Source organism: Musca domestica, unplaced genomic scaffold (assembly GCF_030504385.1).
Source record: "Musca domestica strain aabys unplaced genomic scaffold, Musca_domestica.polishedcontigs.V.1.1 35, whole genome shotgun sequence".
Classification (NCBI taxonomy): domain Eukaryota; kingdom Metazoa; phylum Arthropoda; class Insecta; order Diptera; family Muscidae; genus Musca; species Musca domestica.
The window spans coordinates 2,937,501-2,965,000 of NW_026712315.1; the positions used below are offsets into that span (position 1 = coordinate 2,937,501).

The window sequence follows — 27,500 nt, forward strand, 5'->3', positions numbered from 1 at the left end:
GAATTGTTTCAAATTTGGTATTTGAAGTTCGAAATGGATGCTACAGCCTAAGACAGAAAATTGTCTGTGCAGGTTCACGTCTTCGTATAGCCCCAATATAAAGGTACCTACCCATATTCGGCATTTTAATGATTTTAGCGACATTATTCAGCGGAATTGTTTCAAATTTGGTATTTGAAGTCTGTGACATAAAATTGTCTATGCAGGTACAGGTCTTCGTATAGGCTCCATACATCAGTATCTCCCTATAATTGATAGGAACAATACCCACCGAAATTTTTTGAGATGTCGTATTTGACGTTCGTTATAGATGCTATAGCCTGTGACAGAAAATTGTTTCGAATTTGAATATGGTAATGGCTTATGACAAACAAGGCTTATGTAGGTCCACGTCGTATATAATATAATGGCTATATTCGGTATTTTTTAAATTTTAACAGAATTTTTAAGAACTTTGTTTTTTGAAAATTTCCAAATTCGTTCCAAATGGTGGAGGGTAATCAAAGTTCGGCCCGGCCGAACTTATTGCTTTTTAATTTTTTTTTTCTTTTTCTTTTGAAATTTTGCATTTGAATATTGTAAATTCAGTATTTTTTTAAATTTGAACGGAATTTTAAATGGATTTTATTTTTTTGATATTGTCAAATTCGTTGCAATTAATAGAGGGTATTCAAAGTTCGGCCCGGCCGAATTTACAGACTTTTTTTTTGACCTTAAATTAGTTAATAATATTTTCCCAAGACACAACAAGCCCTCTATTAATCACATAATTATATCTTCCCTGTTTTATTAAATAATATGTTCACACCTTGTCATTGGATATTCGATGTGGGAGTGACAGAAATCAAATGCAACCTTCATTAATAAAAACCAAAAAAAAAAAAAACACATTCAAATAACACTCCGGCCGTCATCATCATTCATTTGTTATAACGCTCCAATGACAGTTACATATAAATCTAATGTTATCATTTAGTTATACTTTTTGAAAAAAATGTTAACCGTTCACATTCACACCCCCCCCCCCCCCCCCCCCCTACAAATGGTTTTTATGAGACAACAAGAAATAACATAAATAATGTGACAATTTACCTTTAACTTAAAAAAAGAGTTGCGTTTAATTTTTATGTGTGTGGCATTAAATTGTTCGATAATCGCAAAAAACCTACCACAATTAATTATCATCAATCATTTGAGGGTATTTTTTTTCTTATTTTCGTAAAATTTCATGGAAGATGGTGATGATGTCTTCTTTTTTTTTTTTGCTTTTTTTGTTTTTTGAAAAACAAAACAAAACTTTGTCATTTAAAATTAACCTCGAGTTTAAATAGTATATTTTGTTTTTAATATCTCTCCAAACGCACTTTGCCACAAACAATACATGTATGCATGTGTGTGTGTGTGTGTATTAATTTATATTTGTGAGATTATGAAATATTGTCATTATTTTTTCGCTATAAAACAAATTATTTTAAAAGACTTTTTTTAATGGCAAAATTAACCTCAAAAATTCCTAGAGACTTGCAAAATCGCAGTACACACGACATAGCTGGGCCATACACCACGTCCATAGAACTAATTAAAGTAACGTTAAAAGTTGTGGCTTGTGTTTACGACTGACTCTGTTCACATCTTCGCATGTAATTGAAGAGTTTCAAACAAAAGACTTAAGACACAAACTTCTTTGGGTTTTTTATGGCTTGTAAATGGCACGCGTTAATGGCTCTTAAGTTCAGTTGGCGGTCTCAATAGTGTACATTGTGATTATGTCATTTGTAAAAAAATATAAAATAAATAAATAAAACTCTTTCTTTATTTGAAAAGGGAATTCATAATTTGGCAATACATAAAAATCTATTTGCCCATATTTAGTATAATATTTTGCCAATTGCCATCTAAAGGTCATATAAAACTAAGAAAATATCAACCAAACATAGATTATGACATATAATACCATGTGATAGTCCTCTAATATTTGAAAAGATTTAAAAAGACGTATTACAAAAAAAAAAAAAAAAATAAACGACATCGCCGCTTAGAATTACAAATTAAGATATGGGTAGATTTTTGCACAAAATATCCGTAAAAAATCCACGTTACTGGCGCTGACGAGTCTTAAAAAAATATTCATAGAAAACTCGCCTTAAATGCCCGGTTGAAAAAATGGCTTTGTTTTTGGATGTGCGGTCGGCACTAGGAAAATATTCTCAAATCTTGAAAATATTCTTAAACCGGTAAGGAAAGGCCAAAAATCGAGCGGGGCCGACTATATGATACCCTACACCACAATGCGTATTTAGTAGAGCTCCAGTAACAAAAAAAGTTTATATTGGGAATTTAAGTGAAGTAGGTCGTACCAACGTAAGTAAAGGCTATAGCCGTGCGGGGCCGATGATGTAATAACCTACACACCAACAAAATGTTTGTAAGTCCTCTTATGTCCAAATCTATTTAGAAAGATTTTGATTTTAAAATAATGTCATAGAACCTTCACAGATGTTACCCTTATTTTTTGACCGGGAGCATTTGTCCAATATTTACACCCCCATGTAGTTGATAGGTATTCAAAAAACAATTTCACTTGACAGTTGTGGTCCATTTTACAGCTATATATAATCCAATCATAATTCAAAATATTCGGCTTATTCCCTGTTTGTGATTTTCAATTGTAAACTGTAGAGCAACTGCAAAATCAGATACATTTTAATTTTTTGGTCCACTTGAACCCCTAAATGTACATCTTCAGAAACAATAGGCTTTAATTCCGACCCTAACCCTACCTCCACGAAAATTTCGTGAGGAGCGGACGATAAATGCGACCTGTGTATAGTACCCTCAATAAATAGTGCTGAGGGGTGTAGATCTCCTGCCATGAAAACATGACAATAATGGAAAAAAATTCCGATGACCGTCCAATTTAGTAGGCCTCTGCCCAGCCCTAAGCTCTAACTCCATGCAAAACTCCGCATCGACTGATCTAAAACTGTGGCCTGATATTTTACAAAAATGTTCTTTAAAAATCGATTTTAAAGGCCTTAAAGATACTAAAAATATTCATAAAAAATTACTCTTAAAAATTCACGTTTCTTTAAAACAAGTAAGCAAAGGCTACAGTCGAGCGGGGCCGACCGTTGAATACCCTACAACACTATGATAAACGATACAGTTTATATAGGCGAGATACTCGAAAGAATTCCACAAGATATTGTGACAAATAATAAAAGAAAACCATCAGGTTTCGTTCTCTAATTTTCGGATAATAGCAACTTAAACTAATTTGCTCATTTCCAATTTATTGGTAGATGTTGCACGTAAATGGTCTTCCTAGATCTGGAACCAATATTTCCCAAAGACCTTTAATCTCTCAGAAGTGGCAAAAGATTAACATTTATTATTGCTTTTTGACTGAAACGCATCTATATGAGATACAGACATTTGACTATATTCTTCAACGAAATCAGCGTTAACGAAATAGTCAGAAGTGCGTATTTCCTGTATTGGTGAATTCTCCAAAAAGTCACTGGAATGGACATTTTCGTATTTTGTCTATAAAAGTTGGCAAACTCCTTCACACATTGAATATTTTTGGATGGCCATCCAAAACTGCTTGGCTTTTGCAATGTCCGGTAACCCCCATAATTACGACCTGCTGACAATTTTGCAGTTTTTTGGTCCATTTCAACCCCTAAATATATGGGGATCATCTCCAAAAAGAGTAGGCTTCTATTCTGACCCTCATCTTATCCCCAGGCAAAATTTCATAAGGATCGGGCCATAAATGCGATCTGTATATGATATCCTGATATCCTAACTACTTAGTTTTGTTAGCTGTAGAAATATTACCAAATGTTTAATTCAAAATGAAAATATGCCAAAAATATGACAAAATTGAAAAAATATGAGAAAATTTTAGAAAACCAATATTTTCATCTTTAGATAGATATTTTTATGCGATTTTTTAGACGTTTTTTCTTTCCTGCCAAGAGGCCATTCTGAATTAATGAGAACTGTTGAAATCAGTTCAGCCGTTCTCGACATATAAGAGATCTTTCAAGCATATCTTCTTTGATAGACATATATATCGCACATATTTTGCTATATATCCGATTTGTTGGATGTTAACATCAATGTAAAGATCAGAAGTAAACTTGACATGGCTTTGTGATTTCGCCAGGATTTAAAATATTCGCGGTTTAATGAAAAATTTTGAATTTTTTCAACAAAAAAGATATGGTCTATTTTACCCGCTAAATATTATCCGATGACCACCTAAATTGGTAGGCTTCTTCCCCGCCCTAAACTCTAGCTACATGCGAAATTCCGCGTCGATTGATCTAAAATTGCGACCTATATAGCTACTGCAAAATCCGACATTTTTTCAGTATTTGGTCCATTTCGACCCCTAAACATTTGGCGATCATCTCTAAAAGAAATAGGGTTCTATTCTGACCCTATCCCCACCTCCATTCTAAATTTCGTGAAGATCGGACCATAATTGCGACCTGTAGAGTGATTACAAATTAACATGGACAGACGGACAGACGGACAGACGGACGGACGGACATACATAGCTAGATCGACTCAGCTCGGCGAGCTAGGAAGATCCATATATACTTTCCTATGTGGGAAACCAATATTTCGAGGTGTTACATAATTTTTGGCCCAATCAAACTTATAATACCCCCAACACATAGTGTTATACCCTACAACACTACAACACAATATCAACCAAACATAGATTATGACATATAATACCATTTGATGGCTTAAAAAGACGTATTACAAAAAAAGTAAACGACATCGCCGCTTAGAATTACAAATTGAGATATGGGTAGATTTTTGCACAAAATATCCGTAAAAAATCTACGTTACTGGCGCTGACGAGTCTTAACAAAATATTCATAGAAAACTCGCCTTAAATGTCCGGTTGAAAAAATGGCTTTGTTTTTGGATGTGCGGTCGGCACTAGGAAAATATTCTCAAATCTTGAAAATATTCTTAAACCGGTAAGGAAAGGCCAAAAATCGAGCGGGGCCGACTATATGATACCCTACACCACTATGCGTATTTAGTAGAGCTCCAGTAACAAAAAAAGTTTATATTGGGAATTTAAGTGAAGTAGGTCGTACCAACAATGAACCAAATAAAATTGCTGTATTGTGCATAATATGACTTTGATAAGGATTAGATTTAACAAGTAAGTAAGGGCTATAGCCGTGCGGGGGCGACCATGTAATACCCTACACACCTACAATATGTTTGTAAGTCCTCTTATGTCCAAATCTATTTAGAATGATTTTGATTTGGAAACAATGTCATAGGACCTTCATAGATGTTACCCTTACTTTTTGACCGGGAGCATTTGTCCAATTGTTACGCCCCCATGGAGTTGATAGGTATTCAAAAAACAATTTCACATGACAGTTGTGGTCTATTTTACAGCTATATATAATCCAATCATAATTCAAAATATTCGGCTTATTCCCTGTTTGTGATTTTCAATTGTAAACTGTAGAGCAACTGCAAAATCAGATACATTTTAATTTTTTGGTCGACATGAACCCCTAAATGCACATCTTCAGAAACAATAGGCTTTAATTCCGACCCTAACCCTACCTCCATGAAAATTTCGTGAGGATCGGACGATAAATGCGACCTGTATATAGTACCCTCAATAAATAGTGCTGAGGGGTCTAGATCTCATGCCATGAAAACATCACAATAATGGAAAAAAATTCCGATGACCATCCAATTTAGTAGGCCTCTGCCCAGCCCTAAGCTCTTACTCCATGCAAAATTCCGCATCGACTGATCTAAAACTGTGGCCTGATATTTTACAAAAATGTTCTTAAAAAATCGATTTTACAGGCCTTAAAGATACTAAAAATATTCATAAAAAACTACTCTTAAAAATTCACGTTTAGGACTTAGTCCTTCAAAATATGTAGTCCTTCAAAAATATTATTTTAAATTTATGGTCATTCCCATTGATAGTCATTCCAAAAATATCATTAAAAACATTAAAAAATATCAATAAAAAAGAGCTGAAGGTTTTCCAAAATATATTCGTTTAAAACCCGCGTGTATGGTCCTTCAAAAATATTTCTAAAAAATTCGTGCTTGAAGTTCTGACACTCTTCCAAAAAAATATCCCCCAAAAAAGTCCTGATAATACTTCAAAAATAGTTTTATCAAAATCCGCGTTTGTGGCCCTTACGTTCCTTCAAAAAGTATTCTCAAAAAACACTGATACTCCTTTAAAAATGTTCCTAAAAAATCCGCGATTTTATTGCACTGAGAGTCTTCCAATAATATCTTTAAAGAAAGTCTGGTAGTGTTTGAAAAAATATTCGTTACAAATCCGCATTTACAGCCCTTCAAAAATACAACCGTAAAAGCCATGACAATCCTTACAAAATATTTCCTAAAAATTTGTGCTTGTGTCTCAAAAAAAATTCTCCAAAAATTTCGTTTTTATGTTTTTCACAGTCCTTCAAAAAAGTGCTCAAATCATTCTTACAAATATATATGAGAGCTATATCTAAATCTGAACCGATCTCGATCAAATTTGGGTAAGGTATTGATGTGCTATATTTGATAGATTTCCCCAAATATCGTTGCTACAGAATGCATACTACGGCTGCGGAGGACAAAAATATCAAATCGGATGAACAATATGTATGGGAGCTATAGCTATATCAGAACCGATTTGGATAAAATTTTCAAAATTATAAAATTATTTCCAGACTTAATTTGATCGTAAATGCAAAATTCCGGTCCTTATTTTCCTCCAAAAAATATCCTCAAAAATAGTCTTTCAAAATATATTTTTTACAAATCCGCGTTTATAACCTTGTAGACAAAAAAAAAAAAAAAAAGTAAAAAATATTATCAAAAAGGGCTGATATTCAAAAATTTTCTTTACATCCCCCGGGGTTTATGACCCTGAAAGTCTTAAAAAAATATCCTCAAAAAAGATGTGATAGTCCTTCAAAAAATATTCTCCAAAAATCAGGGTTTATGGCTCTAATGGCCCTTTAAAAAAAAACCTTAAAATATCCTCAAAAATATTCTTAAACAAGTAAGCAAAGGCTACAGTCGAGCGGGGCCGACCGTTGAATACCCTACAACACTATAATAAACGATACAGTTCATATAGGCGAGATACTCGAAAGAATTGCACAAGATATTGTGACAAATAGAAAATGAAAACCATCAGGTTTCGTTCTCTAATTTTCGAATAATAGCAACTTAAACTAATTTGCTCATTTCAAATTTATTGGTAGATGTTGCACGTAAATGGTCTTCCAAGATCTGGAACCAATATTTCCCAAAGACCCATAGTCTCTCAGAAGTGGCAAAAGATTAACATTTATTATTGGCTTTTGATTTTTTTGAGATACAGACATTTGACTATATTCTTCCACGAAATCTTTCCTGTATTTGTAAATTCTCCATAGAGTCACTGGAATAGAGATTTTCGTATTTTGTCTACAAAAGTTGGCAAACTATTTCACACATTGAATATTTTTGGATGGCCATCCAAAACTGCTTGGCTATTGCAATGTCCGGTAACCCTCTATTCAAATGTGCGCGAGGATCGGGCGATAATTACGACCTGCTGACAATGTTGCATTTTTTTGGTCCATTTCAACTCCTAAATATATGGCGATCATCTCCAAAAATAGTAGGCTTCTATTCTGACCCTCATCTGATCCCCATGCAAAATTTCGTATGGATCGGGCCATAAATGCTATCTGTATATTATATTCTGATAACTTAACAAATGTTTAATTCAAAATGAAAATATGCCAAAAATATGACAAAATTGAAAAAATATGAGAAAATTTTAGAAAATCAATATTTTCATCTTTAGAGAGACATTTTTATGCGATTTTTTAGACATTTTTTCTTTCCTGCCAAGAGATCATTTAATTCAATTAATGAGAACTGTCGAAATCAGTTCAGCCGTTCTCGACTTATAAGAGGTCTTTCAAGCATATCTTCTTTGATCGACATATATATCGCAACTATTTTGCTATATATCCGGTTTGTTGGATGTTAACATCAAAGTAAAGGTCAGAAGTAACCTTGTGATGGCTTTGTGATTTCGCCGGGATTTAAAATATTCGCGGTTTAATGAAAAATTTTGAATTTTTTCAACACAAAAGTTATGGTCTATTTTACCCGCTAAATATTATCCGATGACCACCCAAATTGGTAGGTTTCTTCCCCGCCCTAAACTCTAGCTACATGCGAAGTTCCGCGTCGATTGGTCTATAATTGCGGCCTGTATAGCTACTGCAAAATCCGACATTTTTTCAGTTTTTGGCCCATTTCGACCCCTAAATATTATGCGATCATCTCCAAAAGAAATAGGGTTCTATTCTGATATTAACCCCATACTAAATTTCGTGAAGATCGGGCCATAATTGCGACCTGTAGAGTGATTACAAATTAACATGGACAGACGGACAGACGGATCTAGATCTACTCAGCTCGGCGAGCTAGGAAGATCCATATATACTTTCCTATGTGGGAAACCAATATTTCGTGGTGTTACATAATTTTTGGCCCAATCAAACTTATAATACCCCCAACACATAGTGTTGTAGGGTATAAAAATCGCTAGTAGTCATTACTCATTACAATACCCAATATTACATTCCTCCAAATAAATTATTTTACACATCCATGCTCTAAGAATTTTTTGAAAATATTCTTAAACAAGTAAAAGAGCTGTAAGTTCGGCCGAACCGAACTTTGAATACCCTCCATTTGGAAAGAATTTAGCAATTCGCAAAAACAATAAAATCTGTTAAAAATTCTGTTAAAATCTTAAAAATACCGAATGAAGCTGTTATAATAGGGTCTCTACGATGACATGGACCTGCAAAGGCAACATTTGTCATAAGCCATTACAATATTCAAATGCGAAACTTGAAAAAAAAATCGTTGAATAATGCAGCTAAAATCATCAAAATGCCGAATATAGGGAGGTACCATTATATGGAGTCTATACGAAGACGTGGACCTGTACAGATAATTTACTGTCATCCATTACGAACTTCAAATACCAAATTTGAAACATTTTCGGTGATTAATGTCGCTTAAATCAACAAAATACCGAAAAAACGGAGGTACCATTATATTATATGGGGCTATACCAAAACTAGGTCCACGTTTGGCCCATTTTTAATACAAAAAAGTCCTGCAAACATAATATATATTTGAGTAAAATTGTATTAACCTACTTCATTCCGTTCGGAAGCTAGAGTGATTTCCACAGACGGACTGGCAGATAGACGGACGGACATCGCTAAATCGACATAGAATTTTATGCTGATCAATATATACTTGTAGGGTCCAAAATGTATATTTCGAGATGTTAAAAACGGAATGAAAAACTTAACATACCCTCCATGCTATGGTGGAGGGTATAAATATATATTCTCTAACGGTCCTCGTTAATGACACCGATGATCATTCAAAAAATATGCGCCCGTTTATGGGAAAGCTAGTCCGTGAAAAAATGTTCTTTTAAAATTTAAGCTCTGATGACTCAGAAAACCCTTAAAGAAATATTCGTTAAAAATCGAATCGAAACTCTAGTGTTCTGTTGGCTCTTAAAAAATGCCCATAAAAATGCGAGTTAAGTTTTCGTTGTTCCTTGAAAAATATTCTTTAAAAAATTCATGTATATTCATCTGCTTGTCCTTGAAAAATATTCTTTAGATATCCACGTAAGAGGTTATTGAGGGTCCTTAAAAAATTCTCCTAAAAAACCTTTTTTAATTATTACCAGTCATTGAAAAAATTGAAAAAAAAATCGTGTCATCTTAGACAAATGAAAGAGAAATGAGACGTATACCAAAAATACGTGTCTCACAAGATCTCATCTCTGTATTTTCTCACTATTTTTTCCAGGCCATTCTCAACACAAAAAAACTGATTGACTAACAAGGGCTTAACAAAGAAATTTATTATCAAATATTTAGTCTATTTTTTATAGGTTTTGCTTTACTAATTTCCATTAGCGAACAAATAAAGAAGCCACAAATTTGCATAGTTTTGCCTATTACTGAATAGAAAAGGGACAAATGAAAGTTACCCCACCCCTCACAATGGAAATAAAAACAAAAAACCAAACATAAAACATAACTGTATTTGTTACAAAAGAAGAGAGAAACTGATCTCTTCATGAATCACATTTAAGTCGTGCAAAAATGAATACAAGTCACAACAACTAAAGCCCATACACATGAATACATATGTAAATATAACATATGTATGTATGTAGTTATGAGAAGACACATACTCTCATATTTTTCCGCTCAGCGATTAAAACATTTTAACACCTGACAATGACAACGACAAACTATTTGCATATTTTTGTGACACAAAAGACGTTACTTCTAGCGCTGCTCAGACAGTGAAAGTGATCTATTCAATGGCTTAGGCGATGGAGACCGGCGTTTGGGTTACAACCACCACTACCACCTTACGTTGTGACGTTTTATTTGTCATTTATTTTGTAGAGTTTTATTACTGTTTAGCTAGCTGGTTGTTTGTTTTCCCCCGACTTGGCGGTCGTGGTGAATAATTGTCACGCGTGCTTGATTTTGTTTACAGCCCGGTGAGGCCTAATAATTTCCCAACCATTGATGTTGGAATTTTTTTGTTCAGTTAACTATCGATTACTCCCACAATTATTTGATTGTCGTCTCGTTATGCCTGTGTTGGGCTTCATTTGTGCCGACATTGATCCATTCCTCTACTGGTTCATTGCTTGCAGCAGGTGCATGGCTAGGTTTTAGCCATTCTCTTTTGTTAATTTCTCTGTGGCGGCCATGATTGTATTATCTTTTAAATTCGAACTTTTATTACCCATTTGGTGCAAAATTAATTTGAAATCAAAGCTAATTTGGGAGCTATATCCAAATCTGAACCGATCTCGATAAAATTTGGCAAAGATATTTCTGAGCTGTATTTGATATATTTCCCTGAATAACGTTGTTATGGAGTGCATATTACGGCTGTGGGTAACAAATACAACAAATCGGATGAACAATAGATGTGGAAGCTATAGCTATATCTGAACCGACCTTCACCAACGACCTTGGCATACGAGCTTCTAGACTCAATTCGGTCGCATATGCCAAATGCCATCCTATTTGGGCAAATATTAGACGTTTGGTGTACAATAAAAAGTAAATCGGACGAAGTTGTATATGGGAGCTATATCGAAATCTGAACCGATCTCGATAAAATTTAGCAAAGGTATTTCTGAGCTGCATTTAATATATTTCCCCAAATATTGTTGTTACAGAGTGCATATTACGGCGGCGGAGGACAAAAATAACAAATCGGATGAACAATATATATGGGAGCTATAGCTATATTCGAACCGATTTCGATCAAATTTGGCATACTTATTTTTTGGCCTAATTTGTCGTATGTGCATACTATTCGGGCTGAATCGGACGAAGACATATATGGGAGCTATATCTAAATTTTTACCGATTATCTCCAATTTCAATAGGGTTCGCCCTTGGGCCAAACAATTGTTGTTTGGAAAATTTCATCTCAATCGGATAATAAATGCGACCTGCGTTTTGTTCACAAAAATATATGTACAGACGGACGGACGGAAAGACGGACTGACATGCATAAATCAACTCAGAACTCAGAACTTGGAACCAGAAGAAATGGTGCGATCTATATCATCTTTACAACAGATCTTTTATTGATGGAAATATTGCGATGTACCAATTCTGAATGGAATCGGACGTTATTTTCGCATTTTATGAGCTTCATGGATAATCAAAATTTTGACCCTTAGTGGAAGAGGTACCAGAAGTAGTGGACCGGTATATTCCATCTTCACATCAGACCTTGGGCTAATAAAAATATTGTGATGTGTGTAATTTGAACCGGAAGAGAACCGGATGCTTATTTCGGATTTCATGATCGTTTGGATTATTCAAATTGTTATAACTTTTTTAGGGGAGGTACCAGAAGGAATGGTCCGATCTTTACCATCTTTATAACAAATCTTGTGTTGATGGAAATATTGAGATGTGCCATGTCTGAATGGAATCGGATGTTAATTTCGTGTTTTATGAGCTTCATCAATATGCAAAAATTTTACTTTTGTGGGGGAGTGACCAGAAGCAGTGAACCGATATATTCCATCTTCACACCAGCAAATGGTTTAATAAGAATTGTCACATCTCATAACATTTTATAAGAGTTGTAATTATTCAAAATGTTGACCCTTTGTGGGGGAGGTACTTGGTGGAGGGGACCGATATTGTTCATTTTCGCACCTGACCTAGCACTGATGCAAATATTAAGATTCGCAAAGTTGGAGCAAAATTGGATTATAATTTTTTTCAGTGCGAAAAATATTTTTTTTAAGTTTCGACCTTTTGTGGGTCAGGTACCAGAAGGAGTGGGCCAATATTGCCCATCTCCGAATTCGATCTAAGTTTGATAATAATATTACGATGAACCAAATTTGAATCAAATCGGATGCTCCCTTCGAGAGTTATCATGCGCAACAGCCTGACAGACAGACAGACGGACGGACGAACATTGCTAGATCGACTCTAAATGTCATGGAACGGATTTGGTCTAAAGAGACTAAGGTTCTAATACCGCTATTTCGATGAGACATTTTTTGGCCGTATCAAATGATATCCTACAACACTCTAGTCATTGATAGGCCTCCAGAAATGTTCTGTAAAATCCATGTTTAAATTTTTGAAAAATTAATCTTTGACCATCCCTGTTTAATATACGCGACTCATTGCTTAGATCTACTTTCATAATCTGTTAAATCGCAGCAGTCCATTCGAATGTTGACCATTTTAAACCTGATTGTCCTTTCAAAAAATTGTTTCAGGAATCCACAATCTTTGACTTTATAGTTCTTTTATTCCAGGATTTTGACGTTACTATCCTTTCAAAACATTTATTTAAAAATCCACGACTCAAAAAATTATTTAAAAATCCGATAGTCCTTTTAAAAAAATGCAATTAAAAAATCCACTACTTTAGAAGTGACAATCCTTTCGAATATCCAATATTTTAAACCCAATTGTCTTTTTAAAAAATTATTTTAAAAACTCACAATCTTTGGCTGATAGTCTTTTTAGATTTTTTTAACGCATGGTTTTAGATCGGATATAGCTTTTAAATATTTTTTCAAAAATATTCAAAAGCTCATTCAAAAAATTCACGTCTCAAGACCCATTAGTTGTTTTTTAGAAATTGATTTAAAAATCCGATAAATAAGATCTGGTAGTCGTTTCAAAAATTTACTTTGAAAATCTAGGACTTTATGTCTGATGGTCCTTTCATAAATTTAATTGAAAATCCATGATTTTGGAATTGACAGTCCTTTCGCATATCCCTAAATTTAAACCTGATTGTCCTTTTAAAAAATTATTTTAAGAATTCACAATCTTTGTCCTGATAGTCGTTATTGGTTGTTTTTATAGGCATGATTTTAGATCGGATATACCTTTCAAATATTATTTTCAAAAATTGATTTCAAGAATCCACGTCTCAAGACCTATTAGTTCTTTTTTAAGAATTGATTTAAAAAGCTGATAAATAAGAACTGGTAGTTGTTTCAAAAATTTACTTTAAAAATCTAGGTCTTAATTTTATTTAAAAATTTTGCTCTGCGGTATTTTGGCCCATTCCCGGCGAAGCGCTTGCTTGAGGTTATCGACACTTTGGTATTTTTTAATGCTAACCTTGCTTTCCAAAATACTTCAGACACAATAATCCAACTGATTTGTATTCGGAGATTCTGGTGGCCATTGTGCGCTGGAAATGAAGCGAGGAACCTTATTTTGTAACCATTCTTGGGTGGCGCGTGCTGACTGCGATGTTGCTGAGTCCTGTTGACGGTCTGCCGTCAAAATGTTTGCGTGTCCAAGGTCTCAATACACCATTCAGAATATTTTCGCGATAATATTCGGCATTTATTCTGATGCCACGGTCGATTAATACGAGCAGAGAGCGACCATCGGCTGTAAGGGCGGCTCACATCATCACCATGGCCGGCGCTTGAGTTCTGGTGGCCAACCGAAGGTGCACATTTTCAGCTGACCTCTTTGGCAAGTAATCATTTTGTTTGTTTACAAACTGCAGGACAACGAATGTTTTCTCATTGGAGAATCCCAAATTCGGCAGTTCACAAATTTCGACCAAGTGCTCTAGCTTCCAAACGATTTGAAGTAGATTGATAAAATTTTACTCAAATGTTTATTATCTCTGCAGGACTTTTGGTATTGAAAATGGGCTATGTAGGTCTACGTTTTGGTATAGCCCCCATATTACGGTAGCTCCCTATATTCGGTGTTTTGATGATTTTAGCGACATTATTAACCGGAATTGTTTCAAATTTAATATTTGAAGTTCGTAATAGATAATACGGCTTTAGACAGAAAATTGTCTGTGCAGGTCTACGTCTTCGTATATCCCCCATATAACGGTACCACCCGATATACGGTATTTTGATGATTTTAGCGAAAATATTCATCAGAATTCTTTCAAATTTGGTATTTGAATTTCGTAATTAATGCTACAGCCTATGACAGGAGATTGTCTGCGCAGGTCCACGCCTTCTTATAACCTTCTTCTTACGGTACCTCCCGATATTCGGTATGTTGAAGATTTTACCGAAAATATTCATCGGAAATCTTTCAAATTTGGTTTTTTAAGTTCCCGATGGATGCTACAGACTATGACAGGAGATTGTCTGTGTAGGTTCACGTCTTCCTACAGCCCCCATATAACGTTAGCTCCCAATATTCGGTATTTTGACGATTTTAGCGACAATATTCATCAGAATTCTTTCAAATTTGATATTTGAAGTTCATAATGGATGCTACAGCCTATGACAGGAGATTGTCTGTGCAGGTCCACGTCTTCGTATAGCCCCCATATAACGCTACCTCCCGATATTCGGTATTTTGACGATTTTAGCGACAATATTTATCGGAATTCTTTCAAATCTGGTATTTGAGGTTCCTAATGGATGCTACCGCCTATGACAGGAGATTGTCTGCGCAGGTCCACGTCTTCGTATAACCCCATATAACGCTACCTCCCGATATTCGGTATTTTGACGATTTTAGCGACAATATTTATCGGAATTCTTTCAAATTTTGTATTTTAAGTTCCTAATGGATGCTACCGCATATGACAGGAGAATGTCGGTGCATATTGGGTATCTTAATGATTTTAGCGACATTATTCAAAGATTTTTTTTCAAGTTTCGCATTTGAATATTGTAATGGCTGAAGACAAAGGTTACCCAATGCAGGTCCATGTTGTCGTATAGACCCTAATATAACAGTTACATTCGGTATTTTTAAGATTTTAACAGAATTTTGAACGGATTTTATAGTTTTTGAGAATTGCCAAATTCGTTCCAAAGGGTGGAGGGCATTCAAAGTTCGCTTTTTTACTGATTATATTTCATTTTCAACACCACTTTATTGTGTTATTGTGTTAATAAATGAAATTAATTAATTTTTTCTGCAATTTCGTGCAATAAACCTATTTAATTTTGCAATCAAATTCCATACTTTTCTTCCGGATTTATACGTTTCCTAGGTCTTTTGCTCAAAAAAAAAAAAAAATCCTTAATTAAATAACAAAAGAAAATACATTTTAAAAAACAATAACCTAATACATTATCTCTTGGTTATTATTATAAATAAAAACCAAAAAACAACAACAAAAACAAAGAAAAAATTATGATATTATTATTTCAGTTTCTTCTTCATCAGCTAATACAGACAGACAGACAGGCGGACACCTAAATGGTTAATATTGGTGTAGCTTGGCCTGTTTTTCGATATAAGTGTTCGACAATGATAAACAATGGGATCATGGTGTGATGGTGGTAATCAAAAATAATGTTCATTGTTTAATACAAAAAAAAAAAAAAACAAACAAACAACAACAACAAAAGAAACCAGCAAAAGAAATGTTGGCTCTTCTTTGACCAAATGCTTTTTTTGTGAAACACTTGTCAAATCGTGAGCAGAGTTAACGAATTTTTACTCACACTGTGCTCTGCCACTATGTTTGTTTTTTTTTGTGGTTTTTGTTGTTGTTGCTGTTTTTTCTCAAGCTTTTTTTAGTTTTTTTTTTCTTTCTGCTTTGGAATGGCTAACAATTTTGTTTCCTCTTTTTTTCTCCTCTACAAATATTTTTCAATTGGCTTTTGCACATTGGCTTTGATCGGGTGTATGTTTGGCTATGTTGTAATACTGGGTGATGTGGTTGTTGTTGTTGCTGCTGAATTTTTTATGCCACTGCATGTTAGTAGCGGTTATTAACCACTTTCGATTTCAATTCGAACACCATAGCTTAAGACCTTGTTTGCTTTTATTTTTTTATTTGGCCATACCGGCTGAAACTGGACTTTTGGGAGCAGTACTAATGGAGGTTTTATTTTTGATTATTTTTCTGAGAACTATGGGAGATATAAAAGGGGATTTTTAACAAATTTATTTTAAAGGATTAACAGAGCAATACATCAACAATATGGATTTTTTCAATGGTTATTAAAGTTTTATTTTTTTTATTTCTAGAAAAGTGTTGGCTTGTTTGTTCGGATACCATAGTATTTTGTTGTTGCAAAATGGTCAGGCTTAATCCCTTCATTGTTGTTTTTATAAAAACAACGTTTGTTTATTAGTAGAGAACGATGGTAATGTTTACCAGGGGGTAAGGCAGGGAATACCTAGGTTTCGGAATTTTATTTCTGATAAATTCTGTTACCTCCCCCACAAAGGGTCAAGTTTTTGAATATCCATGAAGCTCATTAAACGCAAAATTAACATCCGATTTCATTCAGTCTTGGTACATCTCAATATTTCCATTAACACACGATCTGTTATAAAGATGGTAGAGATCGGACCATTCCTTCTGGTATCTCCCGCCCAAAGGGTTACAATTTTGAATAATCAAAACGATCATAAATACGAAATAAGCATCCAGTTCTCTTTATATTTCATTCGTCTCATAATTTCTACCAACACAAGATTTGCTGTGACGGTGGAATGTATCAGTCCACTCCTTCTGGTACCTCCCCCACAAAGGATCAAAATTTTAAATATCCAAGAATCTTAGACTTGGTAAATCTTCTTGGTACAACTGCAACAAAGTCAAACGCTATAATTTTTACATTTTTATCACTTTATTGAATGAAAGCTAAAAAATTCGGAAATAGCATCAAATTTTAGAATAAGTTTAGATTTGTTCGAATTGGTCATCTTTGGCACGAAGTGTGGCCTTCAAAGAGTCAATGAAACCGTCACACGCTGCCCGAATGTTGCTCTGCGGTATTTTGGCCCATTCCCGACGAAGCGCTTGCTTGAGGTAATCGACACTTTGGTATTTTTTAGTGCCAACCTTGTTTTCCAAAATACTCCAGACACAATAGTTCAACGGATTGGACGGATGGACATCAAAATTTTAAGGCTTCTGCCCAGCCCTAAGCTCTAACTCCATACTAACTTCCGCGTCGATCGGTCTATAATTGCGACCAGTAGAGCCACTGCAAAACCAAGAAATTTTTCAGTTTTTGGTCCAATTCAACCCCTAAATATTATGCTATCGTCTCCAAAAGCAATAGGGCCTTAATTGCGACCTGTAGAGTGATATTTACATGGGAAACCTATGTGGGAAACCAATATTTCGATGTGTTACATAACTTTTGACCCTATCAAACTTATAATACCCCCAACACATAAAAAAATATTTATATATTTTGTTAATGCCTATTTCATTTTTAATACCTATTCGTTATAGTTAAATTTACTTTCATTCATATACATATGGATATTTATTTACTCTATTTTATTTCCTATATATTTACCTTTTGTTGATTTCTTAATATGTATTCATCTGTCTAAGCATTTTTGTAACTAAAATTGTAAATATATTGAACAAAAGACTTAAGACACGAACTTCTTTCTTACGATAGGTTGTTGTCACATGTTTGATTCTTAAGTCTTTATAGCTTCTTCTTCCTTGCCTTTACGGTAGATCAAATTATCCAAATTAAATTAAGAATTTGTTTGTACGAAAGATCTAAGAGACAAACGTGTTTATGTTTTGCGGCCGGTAACAACCACGTGTTTGTGCCTTAAGTCTTTTGTCATGTCAACTGGGTAAACATTAAAATCTATGCAAAATTCTTATAGCAATATTAGAAAATTATTAATATCAATAATTAATTTATTTATTCATTTTATAATTTATATATTTATTAATTCATACTTTTTTATTGATTTTATAATTTTTATTTTGTATAGTTTGGGTAAATGTTGTTTGATCTCCAACCTCCAAACAACCTTAATTAAAATTATTTACTCGAGGAATTTAACCGTAATTTTAACTACACTGTAAATTGCTCATAATGATGTATGTAATTGTCGCTTATCTCCTCAGCATCCAACTTTACATAATCTGCTACTGGACCAGTGTGAGGGAAATCCCCAAAATAAATGTAATTGTTTTTTTACCATTTCATTTTCCTTTCTTTTTTCACAAACAAAACCAAAAAGGCAAGCAATAAACAAAAAACCACAACATTTCTTGCACTTTCTTGTTGGCGTTTCGTGTTTTGCACTGGCTTTCGATGGCTAATGGATTGCATTACGTTTTGGTTTGCGCACAAAAAAAAAAAACAAAATGCATTGGAGCCTTGTGTGAATGCATGCGACCGAAATGTACACATGTATGTGTGCATTTTTATTTGTGGTTAAGTATGTCGCCTTATAAATTTCCAGTTTATAAAAAACAAGTTAAAAACAAGTAAGCAAAGGCTACAGACGAGCGGGGCCGACCGTTGAATACCCTACAACACTATAATAAACGATACAGTTTATATAGGCCAGATACTTGAAAGTATTCCGCAAGATATTGTGACAAATAATAAAAGAAAACCATCAGGTTTCGTTCTCTAATTTTGGAATAATAGCAACTTTAACTAATTTGCTCATTTCCAATTTATTGGTAGATGTTGCACGTAAATGGTCTTCCTAGATCTGGAACCAATATTTCCCAAAGACCTATAATCTCTAAGAAGTGGCAAAAGATTAATATTTATTATTGGTTTTTGACTGAACGAAATCAGCGTTATCGAAATAGTCAGAAGTGCGTCTTTCCTGTATTTGTAAATTCTCCAAAAAGTCACCGGAATGGACATTTTCGTATTTTGTCTACAAAAGTTGGCAAACTATTTCACACATTGAATATTTTTGGATGGCCATCCAAAACTGCTTGGCTATTGCAATGTCCGGTAACCCTCTATTCAAATGTGCGCGAGGATCGGGCGATAATTACGACCTGCTGACAATGTTGCATTTTTTTGGTCCATTTCAACTCCTAAATATATGGCGATCATCTCCAAAAATAGTAGGCTTCTATTGTGACCCTCATCTTATCCCCATGCAATATTTCGTAAGGATCGGGCCATAAATGAGATCTATATATTATATCCTGATATCCTAACTACTTAGTTTTGTTAGCTGTAGAAATATTACCAAATGTTTAATTCAAAATGAAAATATGCCAGAAATTTGACAAAATTGAAAAAATATGAGAAAATATTACAAAATCAATATTTTCATCTTTAAAGAGATATTTTTATGCGATTTTTTAGACGTTTTTTCTTTCTTGCCAAGAGGCCACATTGAATTAAAGAGAACTGTCGAAATCAGTTCAGCCGTTCTCGACATATAAGAGATCTTTCAAGCATATCTTCTTTGATAGGCATATATATCGCACATATTTTGCTATATAACCGATTTGTTGGATAATAACATCAATGTAAAGGTCAGAAGTAACCTTGTGATGGCTTTGTGATTTCGCCGGAATTTAAAATATTCACGGTTTAATGAATAATTTTGATTTTTTTCAACACAAAAGATATGGTATATTTTACCCGCTAAATATTATCCGATGACCACCCAAATTAGTAGGCTTCTTCCCCGCCCTAAACTCTATCTACATGCGAAATTTCGCGTCGATTGGTCTATAATTGCGACCTGTATAGCTACTGCAAAATCCGACATTTTTTTAGTATTTGGTCCATTTCAACCCCTAAACATTTGGCGATCATCTCCAAAAGAAATAAGCTTCTATTCTGACCCTAGCCCCACCTCCATTCTAAATTTCGTGAAGATCGGGCCATAATTGCGACCTGTAGAGTGATTACAAATTAACATGGACAGACGGACGGACGGACATACATAGCTAGATCGACTCAGCTCGGCGAGCTAGGAAGATCCATATATACTTTCCTATGTGGGAAATCAATATTTCGAGGTGTTACATAATTGTTGGCCCAATCAAACTTATAATACCCCCAACACATAGTGTTGTAGGGTATAAATATCTATTGGTTTTGCTAACCGATGTACACCCTCAGCCAATGTTCGATTATTAAAACAAATTTTGACTTCTGTTATGATTATTCAAATTGGTGGCCCTCTATGTAGTAGATAGCGAACGAATGGGCCTATAATGTCCATTTCTGATGGGATCTTATGGGTGGGCAAAATTTCAAGAAAATCAAATATTTGTAGCCAATGTTATACGAAATCATTTTATGCGATATATTTAGATCTAGCAAGTTGAGAGGAATCGCAATCTTGTTTCGCACGTTATAAAAAAGAAAAGTATTGAAAATTGTAACCCTTAGTAGGTGAGGTACCACAAGGGGATTCGCAGATGTACAGGGTTGCCCATATTCGACGGATCCATGACTCCTTGGGCCCATTCCAATCGACGAGGCTTGTCCGCAGGCAACATTCTTTGCGTCAATTGAATTTTGTACGGGAACAAATGCAAATCAATGCGAATAATCCGTTGTAAAGTGGACCGAGCCATGCCCAACTGCTGAGAACGGCGTTTTTGGGATATTTATGGGGACCTCTCAACACTGGCTCGTACGGCAGCGATATTCTCGACCGATCGCCTTTTATATGGCCTCTTCGGATTAGAAAGAGCCTTACCAGTCGAAAATTGTTCGTATAAACGCTTAATGGTGTTCTTAGAAGGCGCACTTCTCACATTTTCGAATGTTTTCAAAGCACGTTGAGTTTTCACAATTGACTTCTTCTGTTGAATGTAAATTTCAACTATTTCAGAGCGTTCGCGTGGCATGTATTGGTTCATGGTAAAAATCTGCTTGGACTGACGCTTCAAACGCGGTATGTCATTAAGCGATGTGACATCTCTGTCAAAAGTTATGGCGTTGCCAGATGGGTTCGTCACCTTTACAACAGATCTTGTGTTAGCAAAAATGTTTCTATGTGTAAAATTTGAAGAGAATTGGATGCTTTCGCTTTCCTTGAGCGTTTGTAGGGGAACTACCACAAGAAATGATCCGATCTCTATCATCTTTATAACAGATCCTGTGTAGATGAAAAAACAGGGTGAGATGAAAAAACTTCAACCAAATTCAGACTGCTGTCATTTTTAAGCCACTCGTCCCACAGCTGTTAAAATTATTCCAGTGAAAGCTCATTAAATGGTCTACAAGCGTACAAGAGCATTTTGGTGAGAATTTTCAAGAAAAAAAAAAAGATATTCGTGATGAAATTATTCAAGCGTGATAGAGTGATTTCCTTCCACCACAAGTGGCTATCGTTAGAGCACTGCAGAATTTCAATATGAATACATCTTTTGTGTCTCGTTCCATCGGTCGTTACCGTGATACTGGTAGCTTAGCCCGACGCCAAGGAATTGGACGGAAGAAAACAGTAACATCAGCAAAAATGATGCGAAAAGTAAAATAGCGTCTTGATCGAAACCCGCGCCACAGTGGCCGAAAAATGGCTCGTGAGCTTAACATATCGTAATATTCAATTCGCGAATATGAGCTCGGGGCAAAGCCATTGAAATTCCAAAAAGGTCAAGAACTTACACCGCAAAAAAAAAAAAAAAAGAAAATTTACTCAAAAAAGGTAAAGAGTTGCTTCGCTTGGCCGAAAGTGGTGAACTGCCGAGTTTGGTTTTCTCCGATGAGAAAACGTTCGTTGTCCAGCAGTTTGTAATCAAACAAAATGATCGTGTTTACTTGCCAAAGAGGTCAGCTGAAAATGTGCCCCTTCGGTTGGTCACCAGAACTCAAGCGCCCACCACTGTGATTGTGTGGGTCGCCATAACAGCCGATGGTCGCTCTCCGCTCGTATTAATCGACCGTAGCATCAGAATAAATGCCTAATATTATCACGAAAATATTCTGGAGGATGTATTAAATCCTTGGGCACACAAACATTTTGGTCCCAGACCTTGGACATTCTAACAGTACTCAGCACCATCGCAATCAGAACGCGCCACCCAAGAATGGTTACAAAATGAGGTTTCTCGGCTTATTTCCAGCGAACAATGGCTACTAAAAACTCCGGATAACAATCCGTTGGACTATTGTGTCTGGAGTATTTTGGCAGGCAAGGTTGGCACTAAAAAATACCAAATTGTCGATCACCTCAAGCAAGCGCTTCACCGGGAATGGGCCAAAATACTGTAGAGCAACATTCGGGCACCGTGTGACGGTTTCGATGGCCGTAACCAATTCGAACAAATCTAAACTTATTTTAAAATTTGATGCTATTTCCGACATTATATCGTTTGACTTTGTTGCAGTTTCTTTATCTCAACCTGTATGTGGCTGAGGTGATAGTATTACCATAATATCATCACTTGCATTTGGAATATTCCACCACCCCCCAAACGATATTCTTTGGGAACTTTGACCAAAATAAATAGCTATGCTGTTTTTTTTTTTTTTTTGTAAAATAGTTTTCAATCCCCAAAGTAGCGCAAAAGCAAATTTTTCGTCAAATCGATTAGAAATAAAAAAATCCTCGAAGCAGATAAAATCAGGAGGTATCCTTATATGGGTACTACCCCGAAACATGGGCACTTTAAACAAACGTTTGGCCTGAGAACCCAAAACCCTTTTGGAATTTTGATCTACAAATCGAATACTATCATCTCCAATTGGAATTTTCCACCTCCCCGGGGAAAAATGTTAATAAATGACGTTTAGTTTTTATACACTTTTTAAAATTTTCCATTTATTAAGAGTTTTTTTTTTTTTTTTTTTGAAGAATTTACATATTTCCCAATAGTGACTTATTTTATATAGTTATCGTCGATTCCTACTCTTATTTTTCCCTTGAGAACATATTTGCAATCTGTCGCTGAAAAGTGCTTATTTATTACCCTTCACTTTTATGTTCTGCATAATGTAACAATGTGCATAATCTACAACGAATATGAATGATATGATGCCAACATTCATTTATTGCATGCAACTGTATTTTAAATATCAATGTTAAATTATGAAATCGAAATGAAAATCAAAATGAAAATTCCACAACAAATTAATGCAAAAAATATGAATCTTTTGAAATTATTATTTTTTTTTGAAAAGAATATAAAACGGAAATTATATGGTAATGATTTAATTACACAATTGCATTTTACAAACAAAGTAATGTAAACATAAAACAATATTTGAAAAGCAAAAATTTATTAATTTAAAAACCAGTAAAGAAAGACCTAAAGTCGGACGGGACCGACTTTATGATACCCTACACCACCTTGCTAATTTAGTACAGCTCGACATAACAATTAAAATTTTTTGTGGAAGAGTTCAATCATACGCGCTACGATTATGATTATAATTTAAAGTTCAAAGGACTAAATATGCCGAAGCATTTGTATCTTTTAAATTCGGACTTGTATTGACCATTTGGTGCACAATTAATTTTAAATCGGATAAAGATATATATGGGAGCTATATCCAAATCGGAACCGATCTCCATAAAATTTGGCAAAGATATTTCTGAGCTGTATTTCATATATTTCCCTGAATATCGTTGTTACGGAGTGCATACAACGGCTGTGGGTAACAAATACAAAAAATCGGATGAACAATATATATGGGAGCTATAGGTATATCTGAACCGATCTTCACCAAATTTGGCATACCAGCTTCTAGACTAAATTCGGTCCTAAGTGCCAAATTCCATCCCATTTGGACAAATATTAGACGTTTGGTGCACAATATAAGGTAAATCGGACGAAGTTTTATATGGGACATATATCCAAATCTGAACCGATCTCCATAAAATTTGGCACATGTATTTCTGAGCTGTATTTGATATATTTCCCCAAATATTGTTGTAACAGAGTGCATATTACGGCTGCGAAGGACAAAAATAACAAATCGGATGAACAATATGATGAACAGTATGTGCAAAATTTCATACTATTCGGGCTGATATTACACATTTGGTGCACAATAAAAGGCAAATCGAACGAAGATATATATGGGAGCTATATCTAAATTTTGACCGATTATCTCCAATTTCAATAGGGTTCGTCCTTGGGCCAAACAAATGATTTGTGCAAAATTTCATCTGAATAGGGCAATAACTGTGAACTGTACTTTGTTTACAAAAATACATGGACAGACGGACAGACGGACGGACGGACGGACGGACATGCATAAATCGACTCAGAAAGTGATTCTATGCAGATCATCAAAAGGAACTATGGGTCTATCTCGTTTCCTTTTGCCTGTTACAAACAAATGCACAAAGACATAATACTCTGACCACCTTGTGGTGTAGGGTATAAAAAGCAAATAAAAAAGTATTAATCCGCTTTGCGTCTGATGTAAACCCTCAGCCTTAAGTTATGATTATTCACACTGTTGACCCTTTATAGGCGAGGTATGTATTACAACGTGCCATATTTGGACTATGTCTCCTACTCTCTATACTTTATATGTGATATGTTCCTATACAATATAGGGAAATATGGTAAGATATACCAGATATATAAATTTGGGGGAAGTACCAGAAGGATTGCGCCGATATATCGCATTTTCACAGCAGATCTTGTGTTAGCAAAATTAATGTCATGTGTTAAATATGAAGATAACGGACTTTCGGATTTTATAATAGTTTTGGTTATTCAAAAATTTGATCCTTTGTGAGGGAGGTGTCAGAAGTAATGGCCCGATCTTTACCATCTTTATGTCAGATCTTGTGCTGATGGAAATATTGAGATGTGCCAAGAATCAAATGTTAATTCAAATCAGAAGGAGTGGTCCGCTATATTCCATCTTCACACCAGACTTTGGGTTAGTAAAAATATTGGGATGTGTGAAATTTTTAAGACAATCGGACTCTTACATCACATATTATGAGAGTTGTAATGATTCAAGATTTTGACCCTTTGTGGGGGAGGTGTCAGAAGTAATGGTCCGATCTTTACCATCTTTATAACAGATCTTGTGATGATGGAAATATTCAGAAATATCCGAATGGAATCGAATTTTAATTTCAAATCTTATGATTTTCAAAATTTTTGGCCTTTTGTGGGGGAGGAGTGGACTGATGTATTCCATCTTAACACCGACCTTTGGTTAATAAAAATATTGGGATGTGTAAAATTTGGAGACAATCGGACTCTGACTTCACATTTTATAAAAGTTGTAATTATTCAAAATTTTGACCTTTTGTGTGGCACTTGATGAAGTGGACCGATATTATCCATTTTTGCACTTGATCTAAAACTGTCGCAAATATTAGGATTTACAAAATCGCAACAAAATTGAATTATCGCTTCTCTTTCTGTGTAAATTTCGACCTTTTGTGGGGGAGGTATCAGAAGGAGTGGTCCGCTATATTCCATATTCACACCAGACTTTGGGTTAGTAAAAATATTGGGATATTGGGATCACATTTTATGAGAGTTGTAATTATTCAAAATTTTGACCCTTTGTGGGGGAGGTACTTGATGGAGTGAACCGATATTGTCCATTTTCTCACCACGCCTATCACTGACGCAAATATTAGAGTTTGCAAAAATTTAGCAAAATCGAAAATATATATTTTGAAAAATTTGTGGGGGAGTTACCAGAAGGAGTGGGCCTATATTGCAAATCTCCGAACTCGATCTATGTTGGACAAAAATATAACGATCTACCAAGTTTGGATAAAATGTGGATACTCCCTTCGAGAGTTATCGTGCGGACCAGCCTGCCAGACAGACAGGCAGAAGGACGGACGGACATCGCTAGATCGACTCCAAATGTCCTGAAACGAATTTGATCCAAAGAAACCTAGGGTCTAAAATCGTTATTTCGACTAGGCACGGTTTGACCTTATCAAATGATATATACCCTCTCTAGCCATATGGCTGAGGGTATAAAAAGAAATACAAAAGGCGATCTGATGATCTTAACACAAAAAATATACAATGAGTAGAAATGTTGAGTTTGAGGAGAATTGGGCCTAATTTTCATATTCCATGAGAGTTATTATTCTTGAAAATGTTAACATTAGGGAGGGGACAATTCTGAATAATACCCAGTTCTGTGTTCGCTTAATATGAGATTTTAATTTTCCTTTGTTCAAAATTTTGACCTTTTGTGGGAGAGTTAAGAGAAGCAGTGAATGGCTTCTTTTTTCCGAACTTGTCCTAAGTTTAAAGAAAATATCACGATACACAAAGTTTTGACAAGACAGACAGACAGACGTGGCTACATCAATTCAAAATGCTCTGAAACTTATTTCGGGCGAAGTGATATAGGGCCTTAAATCAAAATTTCGATGAAGATCCCTTTAGTGTTGATCCTCCAGAGTGTTGAGGGTATAACGACCTTCTTAAATAATTTCTATCTCCGTTTAATTGCTCTCCTCCGTATATACGTGCGTCATATATCATTTTTAGAAATACTAATAATCGATTAGATACCGAAATTATGGCTGGATAATTTTATACAACAACAAAGGCAAATAGTTGGAAATTAAAAAAAAAATAACAAAGGCCTTACAAAACAATTAAAAACACATTTAGAGAGCTTCATTGAGTTGACTGTTGACAATAAATATATGAAAATAAAATTTGAAATATGGAAAGTAAACAATTGATACAAGAATGGAAGTATATGAAGCTATTGACTATGGTTTCCATAATTATTTAGATCTGTTTTAAATTATTTGATATGTTTCTGATTTCATTTCAAGTTCAAGGTTTTCGGTTTTGAAAGAACTTATTATAATTTCGTGGGGTAATTTAATGGCGAAAATGAGGGGAAAAATCCTTAAATAACAAGTAAAAAAGCCGTAAGTTCGGCCGGGCCAAACTTTGAATATCCTCCACCATTTGGCAAAAATTTGGCAATTTTCAAAAAAAATCAAATCCGTTAAAAATTCTGTTAAAATCTAAAAAATACCGAATGTAGCCGTACATTAGGGTCTGTATGACGACGTGGACTTGTATAGGCAACTTTTGCCACAAGCTATTATAATATTCAAATGCAAAACTCGAAAAAAAATCTTTTTATAATGTAGCTAAAATCATCAAAATTCTGAATATAGGGAGGAATCGTGGGAATTGTGAAACGTGGACCTGCACGGACAATTTTCTGT

General features: G+C 34.8%; 1 protein-coding gene across 2 annotated transcripts in view; it reads left to right on the top strand.

The window, feature by feature from the left end:
• The window catches only part of LOC101892333 (2-hydroxyacylsphingosine 1-beta-galactosyltransferase), a 76,627-nt gene that overhangs the window by 17,388 nt on the left and 31,739 nt on the right, over positions 1–27,500 (top strand). The gene's annotated exons all lie outside the window — the stretch shown is intronic.